At 37.6% G+C, this 22525-nt stretch overlaps 1 long non-coding RNA gene across 1 annotated transcript in view; it reads left to right on the plus strand.

The window, feature by feature from the left end:
• Positions 1-17864, plus strand: part of LOC119531579 — a 63106-nt gene extending 45242 nt beyond the window's left edge. The window contains exon 3 of the long non-coding RNA XR_005216353.1: positions 17723-17864. This is a non-coding gene — a long non-coding RNA (uncharacterized LOC119531579). The remainder of the gene's footprint in view (positions 1-17722) is intronic.
• The last annotated feature ends 4661 nt before the right edge of the window (positions 17865-22525 follow it).

The following is a 22525-nucleotide window of genomic DNA, read 5'->3' on the forward strand; positions in this document are numbered from 1 at the left end:
ATGGGTGCTAAAGTCCAAATGCATAAAAAGTAATGATAAATCTATGGTTTTCAACATACAATACATAAAGATATAAGTGGTAACAAGTTCAAAAAATGGCGGGGGTGGAGTGGAGGGGTATAGGAAAAGTATATGTGATGCTACTGAAGTTAAGTTGACTTCAAACTAAATAACTAAATATGGTTGATATATATTTAGGATGTTAAATTATAACCCCATGGTATCCACAAAGAAAATAGATGAGAAATTTATCCAGATAGAAATGAGAAGGTGCTCAATATGTTACAGCACAGAAAACCAAATAAATATAAAATTAGGCTTTAATGAAAGAACTGAGGGACAAAAAAGATACAAGACTTACAAAGGCTAGATAGCAAAATGGCAGAAGAAACTCCTGTATTATCTGTAGTGAATTTAAATGCAAATGGATAAAAGTCTCCAGTCAAAAGGCAGAGATTGGCAGAATAGATAAAAAAGCATGATCCATCTATATGCTGTCTGCAAAAGACTCACAATAAACTCAAAGATACAAGTAGATTGAGAGTGAAAGGATGGAAAAATATATATACCATGCAAGTAGGAACCAAAGGAGAGCTAGCGTGACTATACTAATATCGGATAAAATAGACTGAGTAAAAAACAGCTATTAAGGACAAAGATGGCCATTGTATATGTATAAAGGAGACAATTCAACAGGAACATGTAACAATTGTAAATATATAAGCACCTAACATCAGAGCCCCAAAACATATGAAGCAAATACTGACAGATTTGAAGGGAGAAATTGATGGTTCTACATGAATAGTAGAAGACTTTAACACACCACTTTCAATAATGGATACAACATCTAGTCAGAAGATCAATAGGAAGTATAGGACCTGAGTGATACACTAAAACAACTAGAACTAACAAACACATATACAACACTGTATCCAATGAAGAGAGAATATACAGTCTTCTTGAGTGCACATGGATCATTTTCCAGGATAGACCATATGTTGGGTCACAAAACAAGTAACAATAAATTCAAATACAATGTATATTCTCCAACCACAATGGAATGAAGCTAGAAATCAATACCATGAGATATGGGAAATTCACAAATAAATGGAACTTTAAAAACCTACTCTTAAACAACCAATGAGTAAATGAGGAAATCAGAAGTGAAATTAGGAAATATCTTGAAGCAAAAGAAAATTACAGTGCGACATACCAAAACTTACGGAATGCAATGAAGACAATGCTGAGAGGTTTATAGCTTTACATGATTATATTAAAAAAGAAGACCAAACCATAGAACTAACCTCAAAACTGGAAGAACTAGAAAAAGAAGAGCAAACTAAACCTAAAGCAAGCAGAAGGAAGGAAATAACAAAGATTAGAGTGGAGATAAATGAAATAGAAAACAAAACAAAACAAAAAGAATCAACAAAACCAAAAGTTGGTTCCTTGAAATGATTAATAAAATTGACAAACCTTTAGCTAGAGTGACAAAGAATAAAAAGAAAGTCGATATAAATAATCAAAATCAGAAATGAAAAGGTGAACCTTACCACTGACCCCACTGAAATAAAAATAACTTTAAGAGGATACTATGAGCAAGGGTATGCCAATAAATTAGATAATCTAGACGAAATGGACAAATTCTTAAAAACAAACAAGTTACCTACATTTACTCAAGAAGAAATAGAAGATCTCAACAAATCAATTACTAGTAGAGATTGAATCAGGAATCAGAAACCTCCCAACCAAGAAAACCTGAGAACCAGATGGCCTCACAGGTGAATTCTACCAAATGTTCCAAGACAACTTAACTCCAATTCTTCTCAAACTCTTCAAAAAACTTGAAGAGGAGGAAATTGTCCCTAACTCATTCTATGAGGCCAACATCACCCTCACAGCAAAACTGGCTGAAGACACCCCAAGAAAAGAAAACTACAGCCCAATATCTCTTATAAATATTGATGCAAAAATCCTCAACAAAATACTAGCAAACTGAATACAGCAGCATATTAAGAGAATTATATAACGTGATTAAGCAGGATTTATCCCTTGTATGCAAGGTTGGTTCAACATAAGAAAATCAACCAATGTAATACACCACATTAGCAGAATGAAGGAAAAAAACACATGATCATATCAATTGATGCAGCAAATGCATTTGACAAAATATAGCACCCTTTCTTCATAAAAATACTTAGAACACTAAGAATAGAAGGAAATTTCCTCAGCATGATAAAGGACATCTATGAAAAGCCCACAGCTAACATTTTACTTAATGGTAGAAGACTGAAAGCTTTTCCTCTAAGATCAGGAACAAGACAAGGATGCCCACTGTCACCATTGTTATTCAACTTTGTTCTGGAAGTTCTTATCAGAGCAATTGGGCAAGGAAAAGTAATGAAAGGCATCCAAATTGGAAAGGAAGGAGTAAAACATTTCCTATTTACAGATGATGTGATCCTGTATACAGAAAATCCTAACAACAACAACAAAAAATGCACAACAAAGCTCCTAGAGCTAACAAATGAATCCAGCAAGGTGGCAGTGTACAAGATCAACACCCAAAAATGAATACTGTTTCTATACACAAGCAATGAACAGTCAGAAGTAGAAATCAATAAAAAAAGACTCCATTCACAATAGCAACAAAAAGAATGAAATATCTAGGAATCAGTCTAACCAAGGATGTAAAGGATGTGTACACAGAAAACTACAAAACCTTGTAATGTAGAAGGAAATCAAAGAAGACCTAAATAAATGGAATGGCATTCCATCTTCATGGATTGGAAGACTAAATAGCATTAAGGTGTCAATATTAGCCAAAGCTATTTATAGTTTCATTGCATTCCCAATCGAAATGCCAAAAGTCTTCTTTGCAGAAATGGAAAAACCAATCATCAAATTTATATGGAAGGTAAGGGACCCTGAATAGTTAAAACTGTCTTGAAAAAGAAGAATGAAGTTGAAGAATTCATACTTCCTGATCTTAAAACTTATTACAAAGCTACGGTGACCATAACAGCAAGTTACTGCACAAGGACAGACATATAGGCCAATGGAATGGAATTGACAGCTCAGAAATCAACCTTTACATTTTTAGCCAACTGAGGTTTGACAAGGTGACAAAGACCCACTCATTTGGGAGAGAATGGTCACTTCAACAAATGGTGCTGGGAAAACTGCACCTCCGTTTGCAAAAACGAAACAAAAACAAAAACAAAACCCCGAGAACCCTACCTCACATCATATACAAGAATCAACCTAAAATGGATCAAAGGCCTTAATATAGGAGTTAGAATTAACAAACTTCCAGAAGAAAGCATAGGAAAGCATTTTCAGGAGCTTTGGTTAGGCAATGGTTTTTTAGACTTTATTCCCAAACAAAGCCCAAGCAACAAAATAAAAAATAGATGAGTAGGACCTCCTAGAAATTAAAAATAGACTTTTGTTCCAGAAAGGACTTTATCTTGAAAGTAAAAAAACCTATAGAATGGGAGAAAATGTTTGGAAACTATATATCCAATAAATGATTATTATTTAGAATATATAAAGAAAACTTTAACTTAACAAAAGACAACCCGATTTAAAAATGGGCAAAAGATTTGAACTGACATCTCTTCAAAAAAGATATACAAATGGCTAGAAAGTACATGAAAAGATGTTCAACATGATTATCCATCAGTGAAATGCAAATCAAAAGCATCATGAGATACCATTTCACACCTACTAGAATGGCTGCTATTAAAAAAATCAAACAGAAAATAACAAGTGTGAAGAACATGCAGAGAATTAGGAACACCCATTCATTGTTGATGGCAATGTAAAATGGTGCAGCCGCTGTGGAAGACCTTGGTGCAGACACAAAAGGACAAATATATTATGATCTCACTGATTTGAAACAATTTTGACAGGCAAACTCATCGAGTCAGAATCTAGAATATAGGTTACCAGGGGTGGGGTAGGGATAGGGAATGGGAAATTAAGGCTTAAAATGTACGGGGTTCCTATTTAGAATGATGGAAATGTTTTTGTAATGGATGGTGGATTACAACATTGTGAACACAATTAACAGAAGAGAAATATGTATATCTGAATGTGATTAAAGGGGGAAATGTTAGATTGTTTATATGGTAACAGAATTATTTTTTTTTTAAAAAAGCAATGGGTTGGTTAAACTTTGATAGTGAGGCTAAAAATTGAACAAATTATTCATAAGAATTGCCTTCCTCCAGTAAATTATTAGTTTCTTTGACAATTCACTGGCCCATTCAATTTTATTTCCAACCACTCCTTTGTCTCTCTCCCAAACCAAAAGAAAAGCTTTACACACAAAACTTTTTAAGTTAACAAGATGGAAGTTCTTTAAGAATAGACTTACAGCTTACTCATCTTAGTATTTCCCAAGTCCTCCACCCACATATATTATAAAGAAAATGTCATTAATTTGTATTTTTGAAATATAGATTGTTTTGTTTCACAAGTATTAATTTGAAAGAGAGAGAAAAGTCCCATGGGATTTTCATATTTTCTAGTTGCCTGTGAATACTCTGGATCTTAGAAACTTAGGAGAAAGTTACAAAAGGGTAGACTTTCACCTTGATCTAAGTTTCTGAGATTCCAAATTGCAAAAGTAAGTCAATATTCTCAGCAGTCATGGCTCGAAAAAGGCCCTGGGAAGTAGAATTCCATTTATCATATAAGCGTTTGGGTCAAAAGTGTACCTGGGTAAAGTGGAGACTTGCACTCTTTTTGAAATTCATTTGCATTATGTCTTCCACCTGTGTATTCCTCCCCTTCTTTTGATTAAAAAACTTGATTGAGCTTTAATCTGGGTTTCCTAGGCATAAGCACTGAATAGCAAATGGCTTACTTCTCCCATTGCTCTCCCCAGCTCACTCTCATCCAGGAAGTATCTATTTCCTTTGTGAACACAGTAAGGCTTTGAAAGGTGAGATATATGTGTGCCATAACCCCACATGGGGAGCAGGGTGCCTGTGTTCTAGGAGCCAGCTGATGGCACCTTATGAAGCATGTTCTTGACAATATCATCTTTCAGATAACTAGACACAGCCTACACATAGATGTGGGTAAACAGTAAAATGTTATGGGTGTTGGAAGTAGGAGGTACTAATAAGAGAAAAATAAAGAACTTGATTTCTATAATTTTGGGGGTGCCATCAACCTGGAAGCTGCTTTTTCCATGGCCTTCGTGCGGCTCAGAATGGCACAGAAAGCCACAAAGCCAGGAGAACTCAAAGCAAAGAGTAGCAAGCACTTGCATAATGCAACCTTGCCAGTTTTGCTCTGTAAGAGAGAACCTCCTACATCAAGTGCTATTAAACCGTAGAAATACAGTTGCAGTAATCTCTGTGCCTAAGCATGAACCTTTTAATGCTTTTGTAGAGTCTCCTATGTTTTTGTCACAATTTAGTAACAATTGCTCTGGTAAAAGTAAATGCAGTAGGTGGGAAGACCCAGATGAGAATCATCAGGACAAAATGGTAAGAGGAGAAGATTCAGAGATTCAGAGCTGAGACACTCCCCTTCCCCGTAGGAGTGTGGAAGCAATTCCTTAGCAAAGAGGGTCATTCATTAGCTTTGGCACACTCCAGCCTGGCATGTTTGCTGTCTGGGTAATCCATGCTGAAGTTAGTGGTTTGGTCAACAAGTCTCTCAGCACATTATTACTTAGTCTTTGCAATGTTCTGGACACAAGAACCTCAGCAGGAATCCTTAACAGATCAGCAATCATACTCTAAAATAGAGATCAAGAAGATGTTATTAATAAATGAAGCAAAGTGGCTAAAAAAAAAAAAAATTGGAAGTGGTCTGGGCAGTGTGAATTTGACATGATGTGTCAATGAAAGAATTGTGGAAATGCCTGCCCAATGATTCTTGTTTTTCAAGAGCTGCCTGTAATCCAGATTTTGATGTGAACTCTGATGTAGATGACATGAACATTATGAGGTCAACATTCTGTCAACCAAATTAAACATGTTATGGTCAAGGTGAAGCCCAAAGGCTCACAGTTTGTGATTTTTTTCCTGGATCAGGTAGACCCAACTCATCATTACCATCTAGGTGCTGATGCCCAGAGTGAGCAGATCAAGTGAGCAACCCAAGTTTACTTATGAGAAGCACTTTACTATTTCTGCAAGACTGATTTGCACCTATTTCCACAATCTTTTGTCAACTGGACACTATGAATCTCAAACATTTTAGGGAACTGGCCAATATCATCATCTCAGGTTATGTCTAGAATACCAAATAATAAAAATATAGCATACACCAATAAAATATTCAATTTCTATCCAGAACTGAAGTTACCTTAGCTCAGTAATGGCCAAAACTTTTCTTCCAGACATCGTCTCTGATTGGTCCTATGGGCTGCCTGACATGTGGTGATGGAAGAGATTTTAGTTTGAAATAACACAGAAGGAATCACTGATGATGTCTGCATCATGCAGGTGGGGTAAGTGGGACTACTCTCCCAAATCGGTGCCATATTGTCTTGGTTTCTCACCTGAACATTTGCCTATGAGATGCTAAATGCCCTGATAGGTGAAAATACACATGAAGTTTCTTATTTTAAAAACTGAGTGCCTAAATAATAATGTGCCAGGCAACCCCAATACAAAGTGCAGCATTCTTTAGAGGGGAGAATTTGAAACAATTTGTCAAATAAAAGGACAGAACAAAAGAAACTCTTCTCTCCAAATAAAATAGACAGTATGAAAAACAAAGGAAGGGATTCCCACAGTACCTAGCAATCAGTAGGTGCTCACAAAATGAATTTAATTTGAAGAAAATGTGGTCTTGTTGCAACAATTACTTTTTTTTTTGAGCTAGCCTTTTGCCTAGCCAAAAAATAGCACAAGAAGCCTCAAAGAATTTTCATCACCTAAAAATTGTCTTCTAAGTTAAGGTCATGGTGAGGATTCCAAGAATAAATGTCAAAATGAGGGAAGACAATCTTTTCAAAGGCCAAGTGTGAATATGAACAGGTAAATAGGATGTTTTTACTTGCAATAAGACAGATTCCTTTTTCATAATTGGCTTTTTTGTGTGTGTGATTCAGTGTTTTGTGTTCATAGTTAACTTATTTAACCATATAGAAATTAAAACACCACAATAATCGTATGCAGCTGAGGTAGCAATGATTGGGATTTAATTGAAGACCTTTATCATTTCTAGTTTTCTAGTTTCTAGTCAAATGGGAATATTATCAATGTTGATTGTGCTAACTGATAACATGAGATGGATACTCCAGCTAAAATACTTGTTATTAGGTATGTTCTTTCACCCAGGTAGGATGTGAGCTAAAAACACCCTAGCTCGTTACACAGTAAACATTTCCTCACAGTCTCCTTTGATCTCTGTAATGATCTTGCAATGTAAATAAACTGGTGAGCTTCTGAAGGGAAAATGGTTTGTCTTGTGCAAAAAGCTGGTAAATAGAATTGTCATTTATTTAACAGAGTGTGGTGATCAGAGCCCAGGTCTGCCAGTTCCTTGCTTTAGAGGTGGGTGGGTAAAGGGATCTATTGCATTAAACCAAACCATTGTTCCCAAGAGCAGAGCTGCAGACCGCTGTGTCCAAGGTGAATCTACAACAAAATGAGGGGGGAAAAAACGAGTGAGGTAATTAATACATTTACATCAATCTAGTCACCCATTTTTAAAAACTGCCCTTCATTCTAAGAGTTTTATCATGAAAGTAAAGAAATAGTAGACAGTAGGGGGTTTTGTGTGAGTACTATGTCTGAACTGGATACAATCTGAATTTGCATCTTATGTCAATCATCTAATTAAAATGTATTTTGCTGATAAAAATTCAAATTTTGAGAACAACTGACCCAAATATTGATGTTCTTTGTTCTCCTTTTAAAACACTAGATGGATTTCAATTTTGAAGGTCCAAATTTTGCAAAAAAGCACAAAAAAATGAGCAGGCAAAAGACAAAAAAAATTCTTCGTGAAGTCAGGTCGTATCAGTTTGTCAGAGTTCGAAAAAGTTTGCCTTTTCCACCATGTGTATTTAGAGGACAAGCTTGAAATTCACAACTTAGCAGAAAAAAGTAAAAGATGTGTGGAGAAATGGTGAAGAATTTGTCATTGCTTAAATCTGATGTTCAACCTCGGGTTAAGTTTAATATTTATCTTGATAGAAGCGTGTTTGTAGTGTGATGGAGAATAAGAGATATGTACTTAGGATTTATTGAGCATGAGGTTAAAAAATCCATTTTTGTAAGGCTATTTTTCTTCTGCAATAAATGATTAGGAGAGCGGGGGAAAAAAAAGCTTAAAATTGGTGTCAAGCTCTTTATTCTGTCCATTTGGGATTAGCCAGAAGATAAATATGTCTCTATATAATGTATCACTTCTGATGAAGTTGAAAAGATGGAGAGAAGAAAAGTATTACACAGGCAAGGATTTGTGAGGATTTAACTGAAATCCTAACAATGAAGTTTGTCAAGTAATGGACTATCAGTGAATTTTTATTGACCAAGTTTTGATACACAAACTGGGTACAGTCCTTTAACCAATTTTATGAGGAAATAGATGTTACAAAATGAGAATCATCACTCCTTCCTGCCTAAGATTTACAGTTAAGGGTATTTTTCTTATCTGTTAACAAAACATGGTAACCTAAAACATTGATGTCTGACAAATTTGAGCGCTTGTATTAAATTGCCATTGCACAGTTAGACCCAGTGGGCTATTTCTCCCTGTTCCCATATTAGTTGATAAGAGGCTATCAGCATTCATAACCCACACAGCTTTTCAAAAATGTTCCATCTTTCTACCAAGCACTGGATTGAATCAAGAGATATGTTTTGCAGACAAGATGGCAGCCATAGAGATATCCGTCCATCTTCACCCTCATTTCTAACTAACTGCTCCTTCTCTTGTTTTTACTTGGAGTGTTCAGTGCTTATCTCTTTACTTTGCACATGTTAAATGACTGCCTGCTTCAGGCAAAACCATGCATTTAGCCTCCAGAATTTTCTAAAAAGGTGATTACAAGTTAAAAGGAATATAATGAGAAATATGTAGTTCTGTGCTGTCCTGTGGCTTACAAATATAAATTTGAAATATTCCAGTTTATGATGTATCAATTGACCAGATATGTCATGTTATAAATGATGTGTGAACCTGCTTGACCTTCTTGATCCCAGTGTCCATAGTGGAAAAAACTTAAGAAAATCCACTATTTCCATAGGTTTGGTGTTTTTTGTTTTTTTTTTTTACTAAAGTTCCCAACATATCAGTGCTTTACATTTGCATAGATGTTTCTGTTCTACTCTTCATTTTTACAAATTTGTCCTGTGCAGTAACTATAGCAGAATCCTTTGCATCCTTCAGACAATTATCTTTGCAATTGGTAGTGGCAATCTGTGTGTTTTCCCACCTGATCCCAGTGGTTTGTTTCATCTTTTCCCATTTGGTTCTTGACTTTGTTTCCAGATTTAGCAAAACACCTTTCTTGGGAGGAAAATGTTCTATGTTTCATCACTCTGGAAGTTGGAATAATCTTTTAGAAAATAGTTGTTAGCTGAGGTTTATTTTAAGTAAGTCTGTCAATTTTGAGAATCAAATACATTACATATTTATTTACTCCTAAGCTTCCAGGCAAGGTCAGACTACTCTGAATGGCAGCTCCAGTGAGTTGGCATGACATAAGATTGGGTTATTGAGCACAGCAGTTTCTTAGAACTTGTAAGTACCTGGATGCCTATCGAACTATGGTTTATAACCTTGGCTGTTGTTTGGCTGATTCCTTCCTGGGTGCTTAACTATTCAAATCAAAACACTATCAGCATCTTGTCAACTGTAAAATATGTTACAGACATTCCCTAGCAGTGTTGGTACTCAGCAGCATCTAGAGCAGTGATTTCCAAATTTTCTTTTGGTTGAGGGTCCATTTTTAATACATTTCGCATAATATCAGCTACTTCCTATTAAGAACTTCATCACTTTCTAAGATATTATTGTTTTTCTTCGCTCTGCAATTAAAAAGCATTTCAAACAGTTCACAGGTTGAGAGAAAATTTCTACAAGCAATAGATTATACAATCTGCCACCCCCCACCCTCACCCCGTACTCCTAACATGCACTTTAAAAAAATCACCCAGACTTCAAGAATGCAATAGCAGGAAGGGACCTTACTGAATTCTTTCCTAATTCTGTAGTAAATACAGCTAAAATTATCTGAGTCCAGCAACTGGTTTTAAAGGTCAAAAGAAGACAGAAAGCTATAACTTAAGGAGTTTTACAACAGGAAAAGTGGGGATGGGGTGGGTGCAAGATATATTTATACCATTCAGAGGAATATTCCACGATGACTTAGATTACTTTTCCATATTCCAAATTTTCTCTCTGTAAAGGGTAGTGCTTTGGGGTTACTCAGGATCATCAAATCGGTTACAGTCTGGTTCAAAATTCCATGTCAGGCTTTTCTTCTCCTTTCCTCCAAACTCTTAACAGAGGTCTCCACTGCAGGCCACTGAAAGGAAATCTCTTTGTCACAGTTGAAAGGATCTCCTGCAAGCAAGCCAGCCCCTTTGTCCCAGCTTCCCTCTTCAGGTCCCAGGGATAGATATTCTTCAAATCCTTCCTGAGCCAAGAAAGCCGAGAAATCAGTCTATGGGATGTCAGGGTAGTTTTTCTAGAGTCAATTCTCATGCCTACATGTTATGCCACCCCTCCCCACTTCAGTTGTTCCCCACAGCCCCAGTGGCACTGCTAGTGTCTAAGAGACTTCAGCTCTTATCTTTTGTCTGGGACATAGTGCATCTGTCACTCTCCTTGTCAACATGCCTCAAGGTCCCAGGGAGTCATCTTTATTTCTGCTTCAGCAGGGGGTGAGAGCAGACTGCAGAGCCTCAAGCTCTCGTGACATCCTTTCTTCCCCCCACTCCTATGTCTTTCTTCACTGCACTGTCCCGTCCCCACCCCCAAGCTCTCTTTATATAAGGGAGGGATGGGGGTGAAACAATTACAAAGCCATTCCTACCAGATTGGACCTTCACATCTCTATCTCACCCCCCTAATTGTCAATTTATCTCAGAAACTGAAAATCTCCATTTGCTGGGCACTAGTGATCTTGGTCCCCTCTTAAGAAAATAGGGATCTAATTCTGGGCAGAAGAGAAGACTATACAGTGTTGGATACTTCAGGTTTAAATCTGAGAAGATGAAGCATAGAGGTCAAATAACTCAGTTCAAATCTTAGCCTCACCACTTCCTAGCCACACTTTATCTTATTTAGTAATTCATCTAATTTGTCTATGCCTTAGTTTCCCCATCTGTAAAATAAGAATGATAATGATCCTTCCTAGAATAGTTGTGAGACTTAAATACACTTTAGGCGTGAGGCTTCTGAAAAAGAGTGGCTGATGCATAAATGTTCAATATTTATTGGCAATTGTGAGCGATCAGTTTCATTAACAGTTCACCAATCATTCTGCCATACATCTCTATGTTTTTAGTGCACCATACCAAATCTTTAGCAATTCAATTAGGGTACAATGGCCAGACACCATTTAGCAAATCTCAGCATTGGCTTACCAAGACCTTTAAGTAGTGTAGATAAATCTAGTGCTGATCAGGTGTGTAAAGTGTGCTGTGTCCTTCCTAGCCTGGAAGGACACTGCAGCTGGACTGGCTTCCAGACCATGAGCATATGTCCCTCGTCATAGTTGGTCTTTTACAATAAAACTGTTGACCGACAATCTAGAAATTCTGTTAAATTCAGGGGGCAGGTTTGTTCTTTTGTGAATATTATTTGTCCAAATGACTATATGAAACTTGTAAAACAATGTGGGGGTGGGAGAAGAATTGGGGAGACCTAGGCAAGTAAAAGCACGTTAGTAGATTTCATGAAAGGGCAATTTAGGGATTAAACTAGATTTATACCTTTGTCCACAGAGTAAGCATTCACTGTCTTAAATTCTTTTGTAACCAATGAATAAATTAGAAGGGGGGAATATACTGTCAAAAGATAGCTGGTCTGAATTATCAGCTTTTCTACTATCAAAATTCTTAGAAAGGACATTAGAATTAAAAACCACATCATGGCAGGCCAACAAATTACTAAGCCTCATAATACATCATGGCATGGGAATCAACATTTGTTTTGCAAGTAAATGTAGTAGTTAGCTCTTGCAAGTTATCAGTCATCAACTTAGGGGTGTACCCCATTCATTTCTAACTGCTTGTAATAACTCAGGTGTTTTATTAAAGACTGTATTTAAGTTTGTACTAAATCAGTACTTTAAATCTGAAATTAAAAATCAACACTCTAAATATTAATTTACGCCCATAAACAAATATAAATAAAATTTTATAAAAAGAGATAAGTGGTCATCCCATTCATGCATTTCTTGAAATAAAATCTTTTGGTTTTTTTTTTCATTTTGCATCCTTTTTCCTTGGCTTTCCTTCTTCTTTGTCCCACGTCAGCCCACCTCCCCTGCCCCTTCTGGTTTTCCCTTTTTCAGGGAACTCATGTTAACATAATACATGCTTTTCCATGGTTTTCTTCAATGACATATGTATGCATGAGCACACACGTTTGTACATTTATAGACTGTTTAAAAATTACATGAACACATCTGTATCTTGCTTAATACCTCAAAAAAAAAGCCCTCAAATGGTATACTATTCTTTTTACATGCTAGTTCCTGATATGGATTTACTATAATTTATTCAGTCTTAACCTACTGAAAGATATTTATTCTTTAGCAATGTTTCCCCTATGAACAGTGCTACTGTAAATGTTCTAATGCCTGCACTAATACAGCAGCTGAGGAAGAGTGCTATTAATATCTTCATATTATAGATGAGGGCCATTCGGCAGCTGCAGTAGCTAGGTCAGATTTGGTGAGATGGATTATGCTTTAGGTCTATGCATAGTCTCCATCTCTGTTACCTTGGCTACTTCATTCATGGCCCTATTATGCATGCCTTGGAGTAGCTGAGGATGCAAGCTGGCTTGCAGCCGTCAATCTAGCCATTTAATGTCTCTTCTGCAGTAGATGCTTTCTGATGGACCTTAACATCTGATACAAGATCCTCATATTTTGTGCCCACTCCCAAAGGACTGTTGTCATCAATCTTCTAATCTTGTTCCTTCTAGGCTCTGACCAGTGAGATCGACCATGTGCCACTCTTAATGAATCTCTGTAGCTTCTTACTTTAGGCTACTCTCCTGTCCACACAAAGTGGATGGCCAGGTGGACCACAGACAGTGCTCTTGTGTGGAAGGTTTCCTCTTACTACTGTCTTTCAGCTACCTCTGAATTTGGCTGAAGAATAGCAGCAATAAACATAAAGCTTGCACCAAAATAATGAGAAAATCTATCCAAAAACCAAGTCTAATTTATTTATTTATTTTTCTTTCTCCTGGAGGCCATACCTGAAAGCTGTGGGAGAGGATAGGAGGTGAGGACAACTATCACAGGTCTTATTTGTGCCTACTGTACCTGATCAGGATCAGTCCCTGAAATACCTCTCACATCATATGATGAATTGCTACTGGTCCTGTTGAATCTTATGATTTGATGGATCTGACAGCATCAATTCTTGATGGACAGCTCTGGTCACCTAGTCACTCAATGATCCATCATTAGGCACTCTTTCCATCAGGATTGCAAGGTTGGTTCAATGTTGAAAAGCTAATCCAGGTAATTCAATACATTAAGAGGATATAGAGGAGAGACAAAATATGTGTGTTTCAACAGGTGCAAAAAAATCATTTGATAAAATTTGACATGTGGTCATGATGAAAATTCTCAGCAAATTATGAATAGCAGGTGTTCTAGTTTGCTAATGCTGACAGAATGCAAAACACCAGAAATGGCCTGGCTTTTATAAAGGGGGTTTATCTGGTTACACAGTTACAGTCTTAAGGCCATAAATGTCCAAGGTAAAACATCAAAAGTCAGGTACCTTTACTGGAGGATAGCCAATGGTGTCTGGAAAACTTCTGTTAGCTGGGAAGTCACATAGCTGGCATCTGCTCCAAGTTCTGATTTCAAAATGGCTTTCTCTCAGGACTGTCCTCTCTAGGCTGCAGTTCCTCAAAAATGTCACTCTTAGTTGCTCTTGGGGTGTCTGTCCTCTCTGAGCTTCTCCGGAGCGAGAGTCTGTTTCAATGGCTGTCTTCAAACTGTCTCTCATCTGCAGCTACTCTCTCCTCTCCTGTGCTTTCTTCAAAGTGTCCCTCTTGGCTGTAGAAAGTTCGTTCCTTCTGTCCGAGCTTATATAGTGCTCCAGTAAACTAATCATGGCCCATGCTGAATGGGCAGGGTCACACCTCCATGGAAACTCTCCAATCAGAGTTATCACCCCCATTTGGGTGAGGCACATCTCCATGGAATCAACCTAATCCACTTTCCAACTTAATCCCCACTAATATGTCTGCCCCCACAAGACTGCATCAAAGAACATGGCTTTTTCTGGGGGACATAATACATACAAACCAGTACAGGAGGGAACTTCTTTAATCTGGCAAAGGGCATCTACAATAGCCTAAAGCTAACATTATACTAAAGATGAATTATTGACTATTTTTCTCTAGGGTTGGGGACAAGACAAGGATGTCCACTGTCATCACTTCTATTTCATATTGTACTGGAGACCCTAGCCAGGGCAATAGGTTTAGAAAAATAAACGCAATTCTCACATATTGGAGTGGGAGAGATAAAACTCTCCTTATCTGCATGTGATGCGATTAAGTACATAGAAAAAATTTTTAAATCTCCAATAAAGCTATGAAAAGTAGCACATGAACTTCACAATGTTGCAGACTATAGGTCAATATACAAAATCAGTTAGATTTCTCTATATAAGAAACATGTTTAGATAATGGAGTTTAAATAAAATAGCATGTATAATGTCATTAAAATCACAAAATATATGAAAAAATATATGCTCACAATATGCAAGATGGCTTCAGAGATGACTACAACATATTGCTAACAGAATTGCAGTACGTATAATGCAAAGCCTATAGAAGAATGAAGCTAATCTAGAAAAAGTGCAAAGTTGGAGAAAAACTACAAGATATATATACTTACTAATGAACTGTAGAATTTAAGACAGGTCATTACTTGTGCAAGGATAGACAAATAGACCAGTAGAACAGAAGAGAGAATTCAGAAATAGACCAACACCTCTGTATTAACTTATTCATGACAAAGATGCCCCTGTACATTGCAGTACGGATTGTCTTTCCAATAAATGGTGCCGGCTTAACTTCCATCTCTGAAAGATAACTGGCTATTTAAGACAAAAATGACAATGAATTTTTCCATTTTAATATATGTGAAAGCAAAAAGTTAAGACAGCAATAACACAAAGAATGGGAGAGGAAAAAGAAATATCAGTTTGTAAAATTCTTATACTATAAAATATTTTCTATAATATTATTTGAAGGTAGATTGTGATAGGACAAAGATACAGAGTAATCATTAAAAAATTAAACAAAGAAGAATGGCTAATAAACCAATAATGGAGAAAAAGGAAACCATTAAAAATGGTAAATTAATTTAAAAGCAGGCAGGAAGAAAGTGAGAAAAAGGAACAAAGAACAGATTCAAAAAATAAAAAACAAATAGCAAGATGGCAAATTTAACACAGCCAGAAAATATTGAATGAAAATATCTAATACTCCAAATAAAAGGTAGAGATTGCTATATTGAATTTAAAAACAAGACTTAAATATATCCTCTCTAAAATAAATGTACTTTATATGTAAAGATAGCGATAAGCTGAAAGTAGGGAATTAAACCAGATGTAAACCACACAGAGGCTAATCACAAGAAAGCTGCCCATTTCTGCCACTGGGACTTTGCACTGGCTATTTCCTCTGCCCAGAAGGCTCATCCTGCAAATCCCCAAGGTTAGCACATCACCTTTACATCTTTTCTCAATTATCACCTTCTCAGGGAGGAATAACTATTTTTTTTTTAAGGAGAAACTTTGCTGGTAGAAATGCAAAGTGGTACAGCCACTCAAGAAAGCATTTGTCAGTTTCTAGAAAGTTAAACATCCACTTACCATAGGACCCAGAAATACCACTTCTGGGTATGATCTAGAGAAATGAAACATACGCATTCCAAAATCTGTACATGAATGTTTGTAGCAGCAGTATTTGTATTTCCCCAAACTGGAAACAACCCAAGTACCCTTCAGGGAGTGAATGGATAGATAAACTGTGCTACATCCACACAGTGGAATAGTACTCATCAATAAAAAGGAATGAACTATTAATACAGGCAACAACAATACGGATGAATTTCAAATGCATTGTGCTAAATCAAGGTTTCTCAACAGCAGCACTTTTGACATTTTGGGCTGGATAATTCTTTGTTGAGAGAGCTGATCAGTGCATTGTGGGATGTTTAGCAGCATCCCTGGTTTCTACCCACTCGGTGCCAGTAGGTCTCTTCCATCCCAAGTTATAACAACTAAAAATGTCTCCAGACTTTGCCAAATGAGAACCACTGTGCTAAGTGAAGGAATCTGGTCTATAAAGATTACATATTGCACAATTCCATTTATGTCATATTCTGGAAAAAATGAAAAAGTATAGGAGCAGAGAACTGATCCTTTGCTGCCAGATGTTAGGGATAAGATGAGAGTCTGAATGCCAAGGGACAGAACGAGAGAATTATTAGGAGTACAGGAATTGTTCCATATGTGGTCTATAATGGATAAAGACTGATAGATACAAAATTTATGCATATATAAAAATACATGCAATTCCATGTAAGTATGGTAAAATACAGAGAATTTTACTTTATACAATTGAAAAATAAATAAATAAAAGCAAAAAAAACCAAAGTAAACCAAGTGTGATATAAATTGGAAAGAATCCTTTGGCTTGTCGATCGGGAGTTGACCTTGGCAAGAGGGTCTTCTCTGAAGCTGATGAGAGCGGAGAGGTTGAGTCAGATTTCTGCAGGTTGCCGAGTGAGTTCAATTTGAGGGAAAATGGAAGGACCTGTCCCCTTAAGAGTGCATGGTACTGTCCCAAACTCTCTTGCTTTATGGGGATGCCACAGAGGGTAAGTAAAGGTGTAAGTCAGCATATCTCATAAGGCTGAACACCAAATGGAGCAAGCCAATGCCCTTGTACTAAGGAGGGAGTAAGCCCAGTGTCTGTGCTGGGTAAGTCAATGGGGACATTCCCTAAAAGCATCATTCTGTGCTCACAGTGTAATAGTCTGTCATAGGCTCTCTCAGGGGCAGGGGTCTGGTGTATAGCCCCAGTGGGGGGACTCTAAGACAGGGATTATTAAATGGGGGGTTACTGAGCTATATTATTGAACCATTTTGGATAATTTGGGTGCTCTGTGCCCTGAGTTTTGCAGAGGCTGAACATATTATTGGAGCTCCTCTGTTCAGCTATCCAGACAATTGCCATGCTCTTTTCAGGGACTTTCTAAAGGGCTCCAAGCTAGGGTAGGTTGTCACAGGGAAATCAAGTTGAATCAGCCTTTTCCAGGATCATGAAGTGGGGCCATATTTGATCTTCTGGGGATAAGGAGAGATCTCTGCCTGGATTGATTTCCTAGTTTCTCAAGTTTCGTGCTCCATTCCTTTTTTTTTAATTAACATTATTTATCAAAAAATAAAAATAAACATTTCCAGACAAAATAAAACACAGGAGTAGGAAAAACAAATATCCTGAAATAATACTCCTTTTTTAGGAGACCACTTGGAGATGTATATGATGAGTGACATGTAGATTGTGACCTGGTCCTAATTCCTGGGTGTGGATTAAGGAGATGAAGACAGATGGTATCTTGTAGAAGATGGAGATTCAAAGGTCACCTCGATCTTCAATCAAAAGGCTAGAGGTAAAAAAAAAAAAAAATTAGATTGGGGAGCAGAATGATTGAAGGGAGAAGAGCAGTGGGAGAATGAAATTGGAGCATGGCCCTGAAAAATTTTGCAGATTAAAATTCCAAATCCTAGAGTGGATCTTTACACAGCTCCAGCCTTTATCAGCCTGGGGAAGGCAATTCACCTAGAGATGCAGGGTCTACACAGACAGACCAGCCTGGAGGTAAGATCTCATCCCAGGGACTCCTCTTTGCAGAGTACCACACACATCTGCACAGATTGTTAGGTATTGCATAATTCCAGTGGCACAATTCACAGCATGGTTTGCATGAATGGCATTACTTGAGGGTGTGATCCATCCATCTGTGCAATCCCCCACTGCCTTTCAGCAGCCTGATTTCAAGAACATGGGAAGATGGTTGTTGAATCTTTCTAGTCATGGCAGGAACTTTGGAAGAGAGAGGGAGAGAGGGAGACAAAGGAAGAGAGAGAGACAAGAGAGACATAGAAGAAGAAACACTTGAGTAATAGCTACAGTGTCCATATATTTCATGTCAAAACTGGGATACTTTTGAAAGGGAAAGGGACACCGTTGTAATCACATGAGGGCAATATTTAAAATGGCGCTCTCCTGTGCAAACACTAATTTATGTTCACCCCAGGGATGGGACAAAGTTCCATGGGCTTCATTCAGCCTAGATAATATTCTTTTAACACTTATCACCCCGAATACCATGAAATGTCACCCAGAGGAGTAGCAGAAGGCAACTGACAGACACAGCTAGAATCCCCAGCTGTAGTCGCTTCCACCTTGCTCTGTTTTGTGCTGGAGAGATTTGTTCTTCTCTTCATTCCTCATATGTGTAGTTCGCAGATCTTCCACCATCCCCTCCCTGCTCAGGAGGGCTGCAATTTGGCAAAGCTCCTCAAAGTCTAATAGCCAAGTGAAAATGTGGTGACTGACACTCCCTTTAACCAATACATGGGCAGATGAGTAATAAAATAATGACACAAATATATAAATAATAGAGTGGGTTGGGGGTAAGGGATGGTTTGGGTATTCTTTTTAATTTCTTATATATATATATATATTTTTTTTTTCTTTATTTTGGAGTAATGAAAATGTTTGAAAATTGATTGTGGTGATGTATGCACAACTATACAATGATGCTATGAACCATTGATTGTATACTTTGGGTGGATTATATGGTGTGTGAGTATATCTCAATAAAATTGCATGTAAGAAAAGTCTGATACCCAGAATATGTTTTGCTAAATTGTCCTGCCCGGGCCCAACCACAAATGGATTCTCATTTCCATTCCTGGACTACTTAGCCTCATTAGGAAGCTTTTGTGATATTTTACCTCCTCTCTTTTCTGTTGTTTTAATAACTAGGATTCATGACTGGCAAAGAGGTTTGCTCTGAATGACTTAATCATCCAAATGCACTTTTGGCTGAAGATACTTCCCAGTATGTGATAATCAGGGCTGTCTTTATTTACAGTATCAACCAAGCAAATGCTTTGATTTAATTTGCCTCTTGCATACATCATTGAACTAAATACATATCAACTGGCTATATCATGAAGGATGCATATTATCTGCTATGCCCTCAGGCTCAGTTGCATGAGTTTTAAGCTGTACCTCCTTGTCTGCAGGTGAGACCCATGAAATCATCTGTGAGTTCCTGAACAACTTCTGATCCAATAGTTCTTGGGATGATCCCAGGGCTTTGCATTTCTGACAAGTTGCCAGGTGATTGTGATACTGCTATTCTGGGACCACATTTAGAGAAACACTGTCTTAGAATTAGTGGTTCTATAATGGCATGATATAGCCAGTGCAATCACTGAGATTTCCTATTTCAAATGTGGACATTTGTCATTTTGTTTGGGAATAGCAAACTAAATGACAAATTAAACTTACTTCTTAGCATAGGAGTCTTGCTGGTAGTGGCACCAACACTCTTAAAATTCATGCAATTCCTGCAAAGTTTATATTATGAGCACAAATAAAAACCAAAGGGACAAATTCAGGTCAACTCAAACATTTACTGAGAACTAACTCTGTGCCAGGCACTGTACTAGGTGGTATGGTATGAACTGAAAAAGGAACAATGCACTGTGTTCTTAGGAAGACTTACAGTGTGCAGCTCGTATCTTCTGAGTCAAACAAGTAAAATCCTCATACAGTGAATGAGTTTCCCACCAGCTGTGGGAAGAAACCAAGAGATGGTTAATTACCATGAGGACAAAATTTGAGACCACTAGACATGGTATCCATGTGGTATGGTAGTCATGGCAAGAGATCATACTATAGAAAGTGAAATCCTGATCAATTGTATCATGCTCTGCTTGGAGGAAGAATGAATGGACATGACAGAGGTGGCCAACATAGATACTGAAGTTGAATGAACAAGCCCTGATTGCTAGCTCAGCCCAAGGAAGGGTCTTCTCTGCTCCTTATCTGACAGATAAAGCCCTGTGCTGGAGTGGATCCATTTGAGCAGCATAGGCTGGTGCTAGTGATTTTATCCATATAGTGAATACTTCCCATCCTAACCATTTGTTTATGAAGATTTCTGATCATACTGATATTTTATCATACCAGAGTATTACAGATTAAACTTGACATTCTTTGCACTTTTAAAAACTTGCTGAAATCAGTTGGCTGAGGTAGCCTCCCCAAGAGTACCCTTACAAATATGAGTTCCTGAGCCTGTGAGGCTAAGGACCAGATTCTAGAATGCGCTGATCTAGCTTAGTGTACAGGGGAGGGAGGCAGGCTTGGGAGGCAACTTGGCAGCAGCCTGCAAGCTGATATGTCCCAACCTTGCCTTATGCTTCCATGAAAATGAAACCCTGTTCATAAATAGAAAGAAGACACAGACACAAATAGCAATATGCATCATAATGGATGTTTACAAGTAAGTGATACAGAGGCTCAAGAGAGGAAAAGATTCAATTGGATCACAGTGCCTGCAAAGACATCAAGCAGATGGTGGCATTTGAGCTAGGCCTAAAAGGATGCCGCAGTCTTCTACAGGCAAAGATGGAGTGGTTAAGGTTATAGACAGGGGGAACGGTCCATTTGCAGAGAGAAATATTACGTGGTTAGAGGTCAAATGGTTATTTGTCCAATAACACACTATATTCCGGAGGAGCTGGGAAGTTCTCCATTTGAGGGCTACTTATTTTATCATAAATGATGCCAAGGGGTCTTTTGTGAATGGCCTCCCTTAGCTATCCCTTGAAGCATCATGGTTTGGGAGAAGCAGAGGCAGAAAGAACTAAGAATTCTGCAACTCATGTGATTTCTTAAGGAAATTGCAACCACTGCCTAGAAAGTGGATCTAACAGGAAATATTTTAATTAGTAATAGAGGAGAATGTTTATTATATATTATTATTATATAACAATTCAGTAATTATAATAATATAATTATATAATACTATAATATTATTAATATTATTAATATATATCCTTGTTATTATATTTCTAACTGTAGGAGTCCAAATTTGATGATAGATCCAAGAAGGTAGGTGTCAGTTTAGGCAAAAGACTAACCCATTTGCTGAATTCCTCTGCTTTAAGTCAAGAGTTTTGGGGCCTGCTTTGTAACAAGCCCTGTGGGGTTGAATTTTGTGGAGGAACCACTCTCAAACTGGCTGAAATTCTCACATTGTTGAAGGATCTTCTGAATATTTCCTGAGGCCTCCTCAAGCCTCTTTCTAGGGGAAATAGTAGAGTCGTGGTTATGATTCCCTACTCTGAAGTCAGACTATCTGGGTTTAAAACTTTGCTCCTTGAATTATTAGCCGTGTGAACTTGGGCAATTTTCTTAAGCTCTCTGAGCCTTGATTTCCTCCTCTATAAAATGAGATCATCGTAATACCTACCTCATAGTGTTGTGGGAAGAATTAATTAGGGGAATCTGTGCCTGGCATGGTTATTGTTCTATTGGAGAGAGGGAAAGACAGTCTGGGGGATGCTGGCTGGCTGTGTGACTTCAAGCGATAGAGGTATAGACTCTGTCAGAGCTGATGGGGAGCCAAGAAAGCCTTTGGTTCCAGATCTTCATTTTGCAGATGATGAAATGATGGCAAAGGTCATGGAGATTCCTAGTGCTGGGTGAGAAACAAGACCACAGAGCTGGGTGAGCTTCATTTAATTACTCCGTACCCATTTCATCTATAGTCCACCTCTTCTAGCCTATGCCAGTATTTCTGAGCAATAGTGGATAATTCCAACTGTGCAGATGGATACCCTAAAAATTCATAACCCCTGGCATGTACGTTCCCAGATCCCCTCAATAGCTACTTTCAAACTTTCACCTTTCACCCCGCCTGCTCCTAGCAGACAATTGTGCTCCTGGTTTCTGTTTCACACGCACTCACAAAAGCAACTTATTAGCCATGGATCCTTTTAACTGTATGTCTATTAGCTAAATCATTCTGCATTGGCTGCTCTCTTTACCTCTTGGTTTTTGTTGTTGTCGTTGTTGTTTGTTTTTTTTATTTTGTTTGCCTCCCTTGCTTTTCTGAGCTTTTCATTCCTTCTCCATGAAGGATGAAGAAGACAACAACACGCTCAAATGCTGGAGTGAAAAATTGAATACTGACCACTGAATTTAGTAAAAGGAAGTCTTAATTCAGTAATCAATTCCC

Source organism: Choloepus didactylus, chromosome 4 (genome assembly GCF_015220235.1).
Source record: "Choloepus didactylus isolate mChoDid1 chromosome 4, mChoDid1.pri, whole genome shotgun sequence".
Lineage (NCBI taxonomy): Eukaryota > Metazoa > Chordata > Mammalia > Pilosa > Megalonychidae > Choloepus > Choloepus didactylus.